General features: G+C 43.7%; 4 non-coding genes across 4 annotated transcripts in view; all 4 read right to left on the minus strand.

Moving 5' to 3' along the window:
- Positions 1–3,146: 3,146 nt before the first annotated feature.
- Positions 3,147–3,265, minus strand: LOC127141890 (5S ribosomal RNA). Its single transcript, XR_007812398.1, has one exon. It is a non-coding gene; the product is annotated as a 5S ribosomal RNA (ribosomal RNA).
- A 481-nt stretch (positions 3,266–3,746) lies between these two features.
- LOC127141891 (5S ribosomal RNA) lies at positions 3,747–3,865 on the minus strand. The gene has a single exon (XR_007812399.1). It is a non-coding gene; the product is annotated as a 5S ribosomal RNA (ribosomal RNA).
- Positions 3,866–12,439: 8,574 nt separating this feature from the next.
- Positions 12,440–12,558, minus strand: LOC127141892 (5S ribosomal RNA). Its single transcript, XR_007812400.1, has one exon. It is a non-coding gene; the product is annotated as a 5S ribosomal RNA (ribosomal RNA).
- Positions 12,559–13,052: 494 nt separating this feature from the next.
- LOC127141884 (5S ribosomal RNA) overlaps positions 13,053–13,057 on the minus strand; it is a 119-nt gene continuing 114 nt past the window's right edge. Inside the window, exon 1 of the ribosomal RNA XR_007812392.1 lies at positions 13,053–13,057. This exon is cut by the window's right edge and continues 114 nt beyond it. This is a non-coding gene — a ribosomal RNA (5S ribosomal RNA).

Below are 13,057 nucleotides of genomic sequence, written 5' to 3' on the forward strand. Positions count from 1 at the left end.
TAAAACATTAAAACCTCCTCTAAAATATCCACAAAATCCCTTATTTTTTCCCCTTTTCCATTTTCCATCTCCCAAATAACATTCCCCCTCTGTTTTCTCCCCTCCAGATTTAAAAAAAATTTAGTGCACTTTTCCCCTTCTATTACATACTTGGCCCTGCTCCGAATTATTGCCCCCATGCATTTCTCTCTCTCCACTCTGTCCAATTCACTCTGTAACCTCCATAACCTTGTTTTGTCCTCAGTCGGCTTCTCCTCTATTCTCTCCTCCTCCTTCTCCAATTCCTCCCTTAACACCAACTCCTCCTTTCTCCTCCGATGGTTCCTTTTTTTTGCGTACCATATGCTTATCTCTTTTATTTTACCCTTAAGTCTCTCCCACCACATACACACATCTTCATTAAACAAACTATCCCCTTTTTCCCACAATATGAGCTCAGTGATCATTTTCTTGTATGCTTGCTCCTCCAATAAGCTGGCATTTAAGCACCACTTTCCCCCTCTCCCTCCCCCCCTCCCGTCACCCAACTGAAAAGACATCGCAGCATGATCACTTAAACCTGTAAAATTATAACGAATATTTGATAAATGCAGCAAAACGGCTCTCTTAACTAAACACAAATCAATCCTGCTTTGTTTTAACTGCCCTAAAACCATTTGGCGCCTCGAAAATTGCCGTTTAAACGGATTTATGTCCCTCCACGCATCCACTAAGTCTTTCAACATAATATTATTTAAAGCCGTTCTAGAGCTGTCATTTTTAAAAGACCCTCCGCTGCACACATCCAATCTCGAGCACCTTACATTAAAGTCCCCAACGAAAAAACAATTCTCTTTAACTAAACCCGACAGTTTCCCAAAAAACAATTTTCTTTCTTTCTCAACATTGGGCGCATAGACATTAATTAAACGAAAAATCACATTTTGAAACTCAAATTCTATAACTAAAATTCTCCCTTTATCATCAGAAAAAACCTCCGTTACATTATCTACACACCCTTCTTTGATTAAAATAGCCACACCACAATTCCTCCATCCCCCATGATTAACAAAAAAAGACCCTCTCCAAAGGCTTTCCATTCTTCCCATTATCTCTTGAGTCCAATGAGTCTCTTGTAAACATAAAATGTCCGTATTGAGTGCGCAAAATACTTGCTCTGCTTTGCTTTGCTCTCTGAGTCCATTGCAATTAAAAGAAGTCACTTTTAAATGCGCACTCATACTCGGAAAAATTAATAATAAAGGAAAAAAATAATAAATCAATCCCATTATCATACCTCACTTCTTTGCAGTCATCTTTTCTTTTAGTTGCCGTATGACCTCCTCACTCACGTCCATGTCCTCACTACTCCCGCTCTGGCTCCCCTCCGACTCCTCCCTCCCTATGTTCATCTGAAAGGACCGCCTCTCAGCGCTCTGTCCGTGTCCTTTCCTCGCTCCTCCTTCTATCGTATCCTCCTCCTTCTGACTCCTCTCTCCTCCAATAGCATCACTGCCCACCACCGTTTTTGCCGCAGCATCCTCACGTCCACTCTCCTCCTCCACCGTCTCCAGTGACCAAATCCTTCCTCCGCCGACTCCATCCCATCTCCCTCCGTCACCAGACCCTCCTCCTCCGCCACCACTCCCCCGTCCACTCCTCCATCTCCCGTCAGCTCCTCTGTCGACTCCTCTCCGTTGAGGGAGACATCAGAGTAGTGTGCTTCTCCTCTAAATGCGGCCGACGCTCCACACACACATAATGTCTGTCTTTCCCCACATTCTCTGCATTTCCCCATTTCTGTGCATTCACGTGCATAATGTCCTTGTTTTCCACATTTAAAGCACGTGAATGTCGGACAATCCCGTACCACGTGACCAGGCTGAATACATAGCCTACATACCTTCATTTGTCCATCACGTATGACTCTAAAGTGTTCCATTCCTCCCGCAGTCACAAACTTTGTAGAGTAAGGCAGTGATTTGACCGTTTCTGTAAATTTCACCTTCAGAAACCTCGTTCCGTCAGCAATATCAGTACCCGGCCACATTCGTCTTTTAATAGGTGAGATGTCCTTCACCCCCCAGTCCCTTAACTTCTCTCGGATTTCATCGTCTTCAATATACGTGGGCAGATTCAGAAACGATACCACCAGTTCATCATTTCCCAGTTCTTTTCCAATAATTCTGCTTTTCTTTATGTTGACTCCGTCCAACAGCTTCTCCTTGCCTCTCTCGTCCTTCATTGTCAGCTCATATTCTTTCTCCGATTTAATTCTACAGCCAATAATTTCTCCACACTCGTCCCTCACTCTTCTCAGTAACTCCATCATTGAAATTTTATCTTCTCCATCTATCTCAGCCAACAGTGTCAGTCTTTTTTCATAAGTTCTTTTTCCTTTGTTCCCGTCCTCCACGTGCTGTGCTCCGTTCACCGGTCCAATATTCCGCTCCATATTCTCGTCTTTTAATATAAACAAATATAGAGGAGCTCCCCTAAACAGCAGCAGCTGCTAGGGGAAAACTTCCTCAAACAAAATCCTTATTTGAACTATAAATTAACTCTTTTTGTCCTCAAATGAAAAAAAGCAAAAAAAAAAACTCAAGAGCACTTCAGTCTCCGTGTCTGCTGCAACACACACTCACTTCCTGCTCCTCCTCCTGCTCAGGGTGGTGTGGCCGTAAGCCACAGCAGCTGCTGAAGACAGACCCTTTATACGTGCCAAAATAACACTGGCAGATCTGTTATTTCACATAGCAATCAACAATAATGGGGATTTTCTCTAACAGTCAACAGCAAAACTAAGAAATAACTACTCCACCCAACAAGAATTTTCCGTATGGCCTGATCAAACATTTGGCTCTGTTCCAAGTCCATTTTCGTCCGAAATTGCTCAAAACGTACATCGGTGAGCCACACGTCCTTGTGGACGACGTATTGGGTCATTGTGCCCAAAACCCAGACTGCGCTCATTCATTCGGCAGCAGTGCAGACTTTACAGAGGTGACTTTCCAGCGCCTAATACCCGATTGCCGAAAGCGACGTGACATAAAACAGAAGTGCAAAACAGAGCGTGAAATACAGGCTGCAAAATAAAAGTAGTTTTGGCGTGCCCTGTCTCAACTACAGAGGAAGCGGCATTCTGCTGCTGTAAGATAGGGACAAAAAGCTTACGGCACCTGGTATTCCCAGGCGGTCTCCCATCCAAGTACTAACCAGGCCCGACCCTGCTTAGCTTCCGAGATCAGACGAGATCGGGCGCGCTCAGGGTGGTGTGGCCGTAAGCCACAGCGGCTGCTGAAGACAGACCCTTTATACGTGCCAAAATAACACTGGCAGATCTGTTATTTCACATAGCAATCAACAATAATGGGGATTTTCTCTAACAGTCAACAGCAAAACTAAGAAATAACTACTCCACCCAACAAGAATTTTCCGTATGGCCTGATCAAACATTTGGCTCTGTTCCAAGTCCATTTTCGTCCGAAATTGCTCAAAACGTACATCGGTGAGCCACACGTCCTTGTGGACGACGTATTGGGTCATTGTGCCCAAAACCCAGACTGCGCTCATTCATTCGGCAGCAGTGCAGACTTTACAGAGGTGACTTTCCAGCGCCTAATACCCGATTGCCGAAAGCGACGTGACATAAAACAGAAGTGCAAAACAGAGCGTGAAATACAGGCTGCAAAATAAAAGTAGTTTTGGCGTGCCCTGTCTCAACTACAGAGGAAGCGGCATTCTGCTGCTGTAAGATAGGGACAAAAAGCTTACGGCACCTGGTATTCCCAGGCGGTCTCCCATCCAAGTACTAACCAGGCCCGACCCTGCTTAGCTTCCGAGATCAGACGAGATCGGGCGCGCTCAGGGTGGTGTGGCCGTAAGCCACAGCGGCTGCTGAAGACAGACCCTTTATACGTGCCAAAATAACACTGGCAGATCTGTTATTTCACATAGCAATCAACAATAATGGGGATTTTCTCTAACAGTCAACAGCAAAACTAAGAAATAACTACTCCACCCAACAAGAATTTTCCGTATGGCCTGATCAAACATTTGGCTCTGTTCCAAGTCCATTTTCGTCCGAAATTGCTCAAAACGTACATCGGTGAGCCACACGTCCTTGTGGACGACGTATTGGGTCATTGTGCCCAAAACCCAGACTGCGCTCATTCATTCGGCAGCAGTGCAGACTTTACAGAGGTGACTTTCCAGCGCCTAATACCCGATTGCCGAAAGCGACGTGACATAAAACAGAAGTGCAAAACAGAGCGTGAAATACAGGCTGCAAAATAAAAGTAGTTTTGGCGTGCCCTGTCTCAACTACAGAGGAAGCGGCATTCTGCTGCTGTAAGATAGGCAGGAAAAGATGGGGACAAAAAGCTTACGGCACCTGGTATTCCCAGGCGGTCTCCCATCCAAGTACTAACCAGGCCCGACCCTGCTTAGCTTCCGAGATCAGACGAGATCGGGCGCGCTTTTTTTTTTTTTTTTTTTTTTTTTTATTTATCAAAAGTATACAATCATTTACAAAGAACAATCATACAAGCACTTTATACATGTTCTGTACATATTCAGCACAAGGGCCCTTTAAAGCAAATAACAAATCAGCACAAAAAAATCACCCTCAACCACTTTACATCAATAATAATTAAAACTAAAACTTTAATCTCACATTCCCACCCTCATCCAGATTTACCACATCACTTTCATCAACAAACCAGTCCACAAAAACCTCTCTCTCCAAATAAAGAAACATCATGTAAACATATTTTCTCACCTGAGCTACAAACACCTCCCACACCCCCATCCTCTTCCCTTCAAAATGCATGAAATTTCTTCTACACCATATCGCATACCTTGCTATACTTAACATCACATTCAATAAATTTACTTTCCCACTCTTTACCTTTTCATTTATCCCAAACAAAAAGATCTTCCTCCACTCCCTCCCCTCTAAAATTCCCTCCCTCCAATTCACCCTCACCCACTCTTTGACTTTCTTGTGAAAACCCTCCACCTCTACACATTCCCAAAATAAATGAAATAGGGTTTCTGGTTCACGCACACACAAATCACACTCCCTTCTGACATTCTTGTTGAACTGGTGAATCACTACATTAGTAAAAACTCTATTATGCCTCATTTTAAAATCTAGATCAGCACATTCTGCAGTTTTAAACTTTACACACACATTCTTCCACATTTCCACCACATTTAATTCTGGCAAATACATTTTCCACACTCTTTCACCCTCTGGTATTTTGAATTCTCCTTCTAATAGCATCATATATATTTGTTTCATTTTGACCTCTTTGAACAGTTTCCTAACCCCAGCATAATCCACAAATAGGACTGGCATGGCACACTCACCCCGTTGTACAGATTGTTTCCTTATTAAATTCACCCAATTCACTGGCAAACTCGCTTTAATTTTCCCATACACATTTTGCACCGTTGTCATCCTTGCATCTTCATCACATTCTAAGATCGAGTCAAAAATTGCCCTCTCAGGTAAAAAGCCAGGCACATACTCATAGGCTATATCCTTTATTTGCCTCACACCAGCCAGGATGAATAGAGCATTGTCCATCATCCTTGCATTATTCGTTATCCTGGGGTTTAAGAAAATTGGTTGCTTAAAAACTTGATTGATTTCTGTACACTCATAAAATACTCTTTCTTTTAAGAACTCCGCCCATGCACTGAACACTTCCTGATAAAACAACGGTATTTTATTATAGCTACCTTTCTTTAGGCTCATAAAAATTCCATCATCACCACACCCCCCACTGTTATGTAAGAATTGCTTAAAATACATCTTCCACCCATACTCCCGCTCACCATATAAGAACTTCTGAACCGTTTTAATCCTCATTGCATTTTTCTTCAAAACTAAATCTACTAAATTCAACCCTCCTCTATCCTTACATCCTATCAGTGTCTTCATTGATATCCTTATATTCTTCCCTCCCCAAATGAAATTATTCACTGTATTTTTCAGCTCCTTTAACACCCACCCCGGCATATCCAACACTCCCAGAACATAGTTTATTTTAGACATTAACAATGCATTCACCACAATTACTTTACCCCTCAATTTCAATTGTCTTAATTTCCAGAAATTAAGCGTATTCCTGATTTTATTTAGCACCCCCTCCCAAGTTTCATCCCTTGCTTTCTCTTCCTTCAATCCTATATTTATCCCTAAAATTCTAATAAAATCATCCCTGATCTTAAATGGGATTCCGTCTTGCTTATTTCCCGCTTCCCCAAAGAACATGATTTCAGTTTTTCCCACGTTTATTTTAGCACCCGATGCCTCCCCATAAATCTCCAGGTCCTCCATCACATATTCAATGCTCTTTAAATTTTTAACAGTGAAGCTCGTATCATCCGCAAACTGATAAATCATACTATTTTTCCCAAACGGCATGTCAATACCTAAGATCCTCCTATCCTGCTTAACAAAAATAGCTAGTGGCTCCGCAGAAATACTATAGAGGATTGCAGACAGGGGACATCCTTGTCTGATGGACCTCCCTAGATTAAAAACATCAGTCAATGTACCATTTACTTTTATTCTCCCTTTAGCATTTCCATACAACAATTTCAACCAAGAAATTAGTTTATCCCCAAATCCAAACTTCTCCATTGTACTCCATAAATAGTCATGCTCTACCCTATCAAAAGCTTTATTCAGATCAATACTCAATAAAATCCCTCCCTCCTTTTCCCTGTTCATTTGTCCCACCACATCCCTGACTGAACATATAATATCAGTAATGTCCCTCCCCGGCATACTGTACCCCTGTGTAGTTGAAATGATGCTTCCCGCCACCATCTTAATCCTATTAGCCAATATTTTTGTTAAAATTTTGTAATCACTATTTAGAAGGCTTAATGGTCTATAGTTTTCCAGCTTCTTCTTACTCCCTCTATTTTTATAGAGGATTGTAATAATCCCTGTTGCCATTGAATCAGGCACCACTCCTTTTTCCTCCATACATTTAAAAACCTTTAATAGTATTGGTGCTACTAAATCAACAAATGTTTTGTAAAACTCATTTGTCAGCCCATCTGACCCCGGGCTTTTATATGTTTTTGCTTGATTAATAGCTTCTCTTATTTCCTCAATGCATATCTCCTCATCACACATCTCCCTATTCTCCTCTGAGAGCCTGACCTCAACTGTTCCCAGTAACCTCTCCACCAAATCCTGATTAATCTCCTCCCTCCTAAATAACGTATCATAATAAGTATACACCTCTTCTAAAATACCCACAAAATCATTTATCATCTCCCCCTTATCATTCTCCAATTCCCCTATAAAATTTTTCCTCTGCCTCTTCCCTTCCAGATTTAAAAAGAACTTTGTACTCTTTTCCCCCTCCACTACATATTTAGCTCTACTTCTTATTATAGCGCCCATAAATTTCTCTTTCTCTAAGTTTTCCAATTCACACTGTAATTTTACCACCTTTACATTATCCACTACAATCCTCTCCTCCTCCTTCTCCAGCTCATCCCTCAATTCTATTTCCCTTTTTCTTTTCAAATAATTTCTCTGTGTTGCATATCTTATACTTAACCATTTTATTTTACTTTTCACCCTCTCCCACCACTCACATATATTTAATTCAAACAATGTACTTTTTTTCTCCCTTGTGATGCACTCTTCCACACTCTTTTTATACTCCGGTTCTTCCAACAAACTAGCATTTAAACACCACATCCCCCCTCCCCTCCCTCCCCTTCTTTCACCCAACTGAAAAAACAGCGCAGCATGATCGCTTATCCCCAAAAACTTATACCTTATATTCATCAAATAATTAGCAGCACATCTTTTAACCAAACATAAATCGATTCTACTTTGCTTTAATTGACCCAAAACTAATTGTTTCCTTGAATATTGCTTTCTATATGGATTTTCCTCCCTCCATGCATCAATTAAATCCTCCTTTAACATAACATTGTTTAACACTGCTCTAGACCCGTCATTTTTAAAAACCCCAGCACTACATACATCCAGTCTAGTGCACCTTACATTAAAGTCACCAGTTAACAAGCAATTCCCCTTAACAAAACCCGTCATTCTCCCAAAAAAAATTTTCCTTTCAGCTTCTACATTTGGTGCATAAACGTTGATCAAACGAAATAAAACATTCTGTAACTCAAAATCGATGACCAAAAACCTTCCCTTGTCATCCTTGAAAATTTCCTTGATATTGTCTACACTCCCCTCCTTAATCAAAATCGCCACCCCACATTCCCTCTGACCCCCATGGTTAACAAAAAGAGATCCCCTCCAGAGACTTCTCATATTGTCCATTATTTCGTCAGTCCAATGAGTCTCTTGTAAGCAAATTATGTCTGTGCTGAGTGCAATAAAAACTCTCTCTGCTTTCCGCTTGTCCCTCAATCCATTGCAGTTAAAGGAGCAGACGTTTATTTGAGCACTCATACACAAAAGGATCAATGAAAGAAAGAAAAATAGCGGCTCCATTGTCATACCTTTCACTTCTTCACGGAGGTCTTCTCCTTTCCTTTTTTCTTCCTCTTCAGCTGTCTTATTACCTCCTCGCTAATATCCATCTCCTCGCTGCTCCCTTGCCGGCTCTCCTCCGTCTCCTCGTCACCCGCACTCAGCTGGAAGACACGCCCCTCATCGTTCCGGTCATGTCCTTTCCACGCCCCTCCTCCGTCAACCTCCTCTTCTCCCCGACCTCTCTCACCTCTGGCCGCATCCGTGCCCTCGAGCATCCCTGGGTCAGCATCCTCCTGACTGCTGTCCAATTCGGCAGTTTCCAACGACCAAATACGCCCTCCTCCAACCTCCCCGGCTCCTCTCTCAGCCGCCGTTTGTTCGTCCTCCGCCGCCATCTCTTCCTTCTCCTCCCTCTCCACCATCAGGTCTTCCACCACTCCCGTCATCTCCTCTCTGCTGGATGAAACGTCAGAATAATGTTGTTCACCTCCAAAAGCAGCAGGCGTCCCACACAAGCACAAAGCCACTTTTTCTCCACAATCCTTACATTTCCCCATATCCATACATTCACGGGCATAATGTCCCTGATTCCCGCATTTAAAACATTTAAATGACGGGCAGTCTCTTACTACATGCCCTGGCTGAACGCACAGCCGGCATACTTTTATTTGTCCGTCGTGGATCACTCTAAAATGTTCCGTGCCCCCCACAGTTTCAAACTTCGTTGAATATGGCAGCGATTTAACAGTCTCCGTGAATTTGACTCTCAAAAAGCGAGTCCCGTCAGCGATGTCTGTACCCGGCCACATTCGCCTTTTGATCGGCGAAATAGCCTTAACTCCCCAGTCTCTGAGTTTCTCCAATATTTTCCCGTCTTCAATATATGTAGGGTAAATTAATAAATGAAACCACAAGCTCATCATTTCCGAGCTCTTTTCCAATTATGTGGCTGTTCTTAATTCTCACTCCATCCAGCAGCTTTTCTTTCCCATTCGCGTCCTTCATCGTTAACTCATATGCCTTCTCCGACTTGTATCTGCATCCAAAGACTTCTCCGCACTCTTCTTTCACTTTCTTTAACAGCTCAAGCATCGTTATTTTGTCTTCACCATCAATCTCTGCCAGCAGTGTCAGCCGTCTTTCATACACTCTACTTTCTTTGTCCCTATCCAACGCGTGTCTCGCTCCACTCGCCGGTCCAGTTTTCATTTCCATACTGACGTCAGGATTAAAGGGGAAAATCCCCAAACAGCGCAGGCTGCCTGGGGATTATATTCAAAAAAACAATATAAAATGAAGCAACAAAAAGCACACTTCCTTAGCCAATAACTAAATCAAAAGCGGCGCACTCAGTCTCTGTGTCTCTCACACAAGCTCACACACTACTCTGCTTCACCTATAGGCGCGCTCAGGGTGGTGTGGCCGTAAGCCACAGCGGCTGCTGAAGACAGACCCTTTATACGTGCCAAAATAACACTGGCAGATCTGTTATTTCACATAGCAATCAACAATAATGGGGATTTTCTCTAACAGTCAACAGCAAAACTAAGAAATAACTACTCCACCCAACAAGAATTTTCCGTATGGCCTGATCAAACATTTGGCTCTGTTCCAAGTCCATTTTCGTCCGAAATTGCTCAAAACGTACATCGGTGAGCCACACGTCCTTGTGGACGACGTATTGGGTCATTGTGCCCAAAACCCAGACTGCGCTCATTCATTCGGCAGCAGTGCAGACTTTACAGAGGTGACTTTCCAGCGCCTAATACCCGATTGCCGAAAGCGACGTGACATAAAACAGAAGTGCAAAACAGAGCGTGAAATACAGGCTGCAAAATAAAAGTAGTTTTGGCGTGCCCTGTCTCAACTACAGAGGAAGCGGCATTCTGCTGCTGTAAGATAGGCAGGAAAAGATGGGGACAAAAAGCTTACGGCACCTGGTATTCCCAGGCGGTCTCCCATCCAAGTACTAACCAGGCCCGACCCTGCTTAGCTTCCGAGATCAGACGAGATCGGGCGCGCTTTTTTTTTTTTTTATTGTTATCAAAAATGTACACAAATATCACAGACAAATAAACAAAAACCTTCAGATTACATCTTTCATATTCACATTTCTTTTACTTTTTCACAGACGTCATCTCCTTTCCTCTTTTCTTTCTTTTCAAACGTCTGATCGCCTCCTGACTAATGTCCATCTCCTCGCTGCTTTCGCTCAGGCTCGCCACCGTCTCCGCTTCACCTGTGGTCAGCTGGGAAGAGCGCCCGACAACGTCTTGCGTATCTCCTCCCCTCGCTCCTCCTCCTCCCGTCTCATCGCCTCCCCATCCTCTCTTTCCTCCTGCTGCATCCCTGACCCCAGGGATCCCTAGGTCAGCCTCTTCCTGACTGCTGTCCGACTCCGCTGTCTTCAACGACCAAATGCACCCTCCACCAGCCTCCTCTGCTCCTCTCTCAGTCAACAGATCCTCCTCCTCCGACTCCCCCTCCTCCGCCGGGTCTTCCGTCACTCCCGTCAGCTCCTCTCTACTGAATGAAATGTCAGAGTAACACACTTTTCCTCTAAAAGCATCAGACACCCCACACACACACAGAGCCTCTTTTTCTCCACAGTCTCCGCACTTCTCCGTCTCCACACACTCACGGGCATAATGACCTTGATTCCCGCATTTGAAACATTTGAATGACGGGCAATCTCTGACCACATGTCCCGGCTGAACACACAGCCGACATACTTTAACTTGGCCGTCGTGGATCACTCTAAAGTATTCAGTACCCCCCGCAGTTTCAAACTTAGTTGAATACGGCAGCGATTTTACAGTTTCCGTGAATTTGACTCTGAGATACCGCGTCCCGTCAGCAATCTCCGTTCCCGGCCACATCCTCCTTTTAATCGGTGAAATATCCTTCACCCCCCAGTCTCTTAATTTCTCCCGTATTTCTTCATCCTCAATGTATGTGGGCAGATTGATAAATGAAACTACCAGCTCGTCGTTCCCGAGCTCTTTTCCAATTATTCTGCTGTTTTTTATCTTGATTCCATCGAGCAGCTTCTCCTTCCCCCTCTCATCTTTCATTGTTAGTTCATATGCCTTCGTTGATTTCAGTCTACATCCCATAATCTCTCCACACTCGTCCCTCACTTTCCTCAATAACTCCATCATAGTTATTTTATCCTCTCCATCAATCTCCGCCAGCAGTGTCAGCCGTCTTTCATAAATTCTTTTTTCTTTGTGTCCGTCCTCCACGTGGTTAGCTCCATTCGCCAGTCTGTTGATCGTCGCGATTATATCCATCATAAAAAAATAAATATTCCCAAACAGCCGGAGCTGTTCGGGGATATTATCCAACAAAAATATGCAACGAAAAAAGCTTTCTAAACACTATTTGAACACAAATAACTCTCACAATTTAATTCTCTCCTGCCTCTCTCACACACAACCTGCTCCTCCTCCTGTTCAGGGTGGTATGGCCGTAAGCCACAGCGGCTGCTGAAGACAGACCCTTTATACGTGCCAAAATAACACTGGCAGATCTGTTATTTCACATAGCAATCAACAATAATGGGGATTTTCTCTAACAGTCAACAGCAAAACTAAGAAATAACTACTCCACCCAACAAGAATTTTCCGTATGGCCTGATCAAACATTTGGCTCTGTTCCAAGTCCATTTTCGTCCGAAATTGCTCAAAACGTACATCGGTGAGCCACACGTCCTTGTGGACGACGTATTGGGTCATTGTGCCCAAAACCCAGACTGCGCTCATTCATTCGGCAGCAGTGCAGACTTTACAGAGGTGACTTTCCAGCGCCTAATACCCGATTGCCGAAAGCGACGTGACATAAAACAGAAGTGCAAAACAGAGCGTGAAATACAGGCTGCAAAATAAAAGTAGTTTGGGCGTGCCCTGTCTCAACTACAGAGAAAGCGGCATTCTGCTGCTGTAAGATAGGCAGGAAAAGATGGGGACAAAAAGCTTACGGCACCTGGTATTCCCAGGCGGTCTCCCATCCAAGTACTAACCAGGCCCGACCCTGCTTAGCTTCCGAGATCAGACGAGATCGGGCGCGCTCAGGGTGGTGTGGCCGTAAGCCTCAGCGGCTGCTGAAGACAGACCCTTTATACGTGCCAAAATAACACTGGCAGATCTGTTATTTCACATAGCAATCAACAATAATGGGGATTTTCTCTAACAGTCAACAGCAAAACTAAGAAATAACTACTCCACCCAACAAGAATTTTCCGTATGGCCTGATCAAACATTTGGCTCTGTTCCAAGTCCATTTTCGTCCGAAATTGCTCAAAACGTACATCGGTGAGCCACACGTCCTTGTGGACGACGTATTGGGTCATTGTGCCCAAAACCCAGACTGCGCTCATTCATTCGGCAGCAGTGCAGACTTTACAGAGGTGACTTTCCAGCGCCTAATACCCGATTGCCGAAAGCGACGTGACATAAAACAGAAGTGCAAAACAGAGTGTGAAATACAGGCTGCAAAATAAAAGTAGTTTGGCGTGCCCTGTCTCAACTACAGAGGAAGCGGCATTCTGCTGCTGTAAGATAGGCAGGAAAAGATGGGGACAAAAAGCTT

This window comes from Lates calcarifer, unplaced genomic scaffold (genome assembly GCF_001640805.2).
Source record: "Lates calcarifer isolate ASB-BC8 unplaced genomic scaffold, TLL_Latcal_v3 _unitig_5774_quiver_870, whole genome shotgun sequence".
NCBI lineage: Eukaryota > Metazoa > Chordata > Actinopteri > Centropomidae > Lates > Lates calcarifer.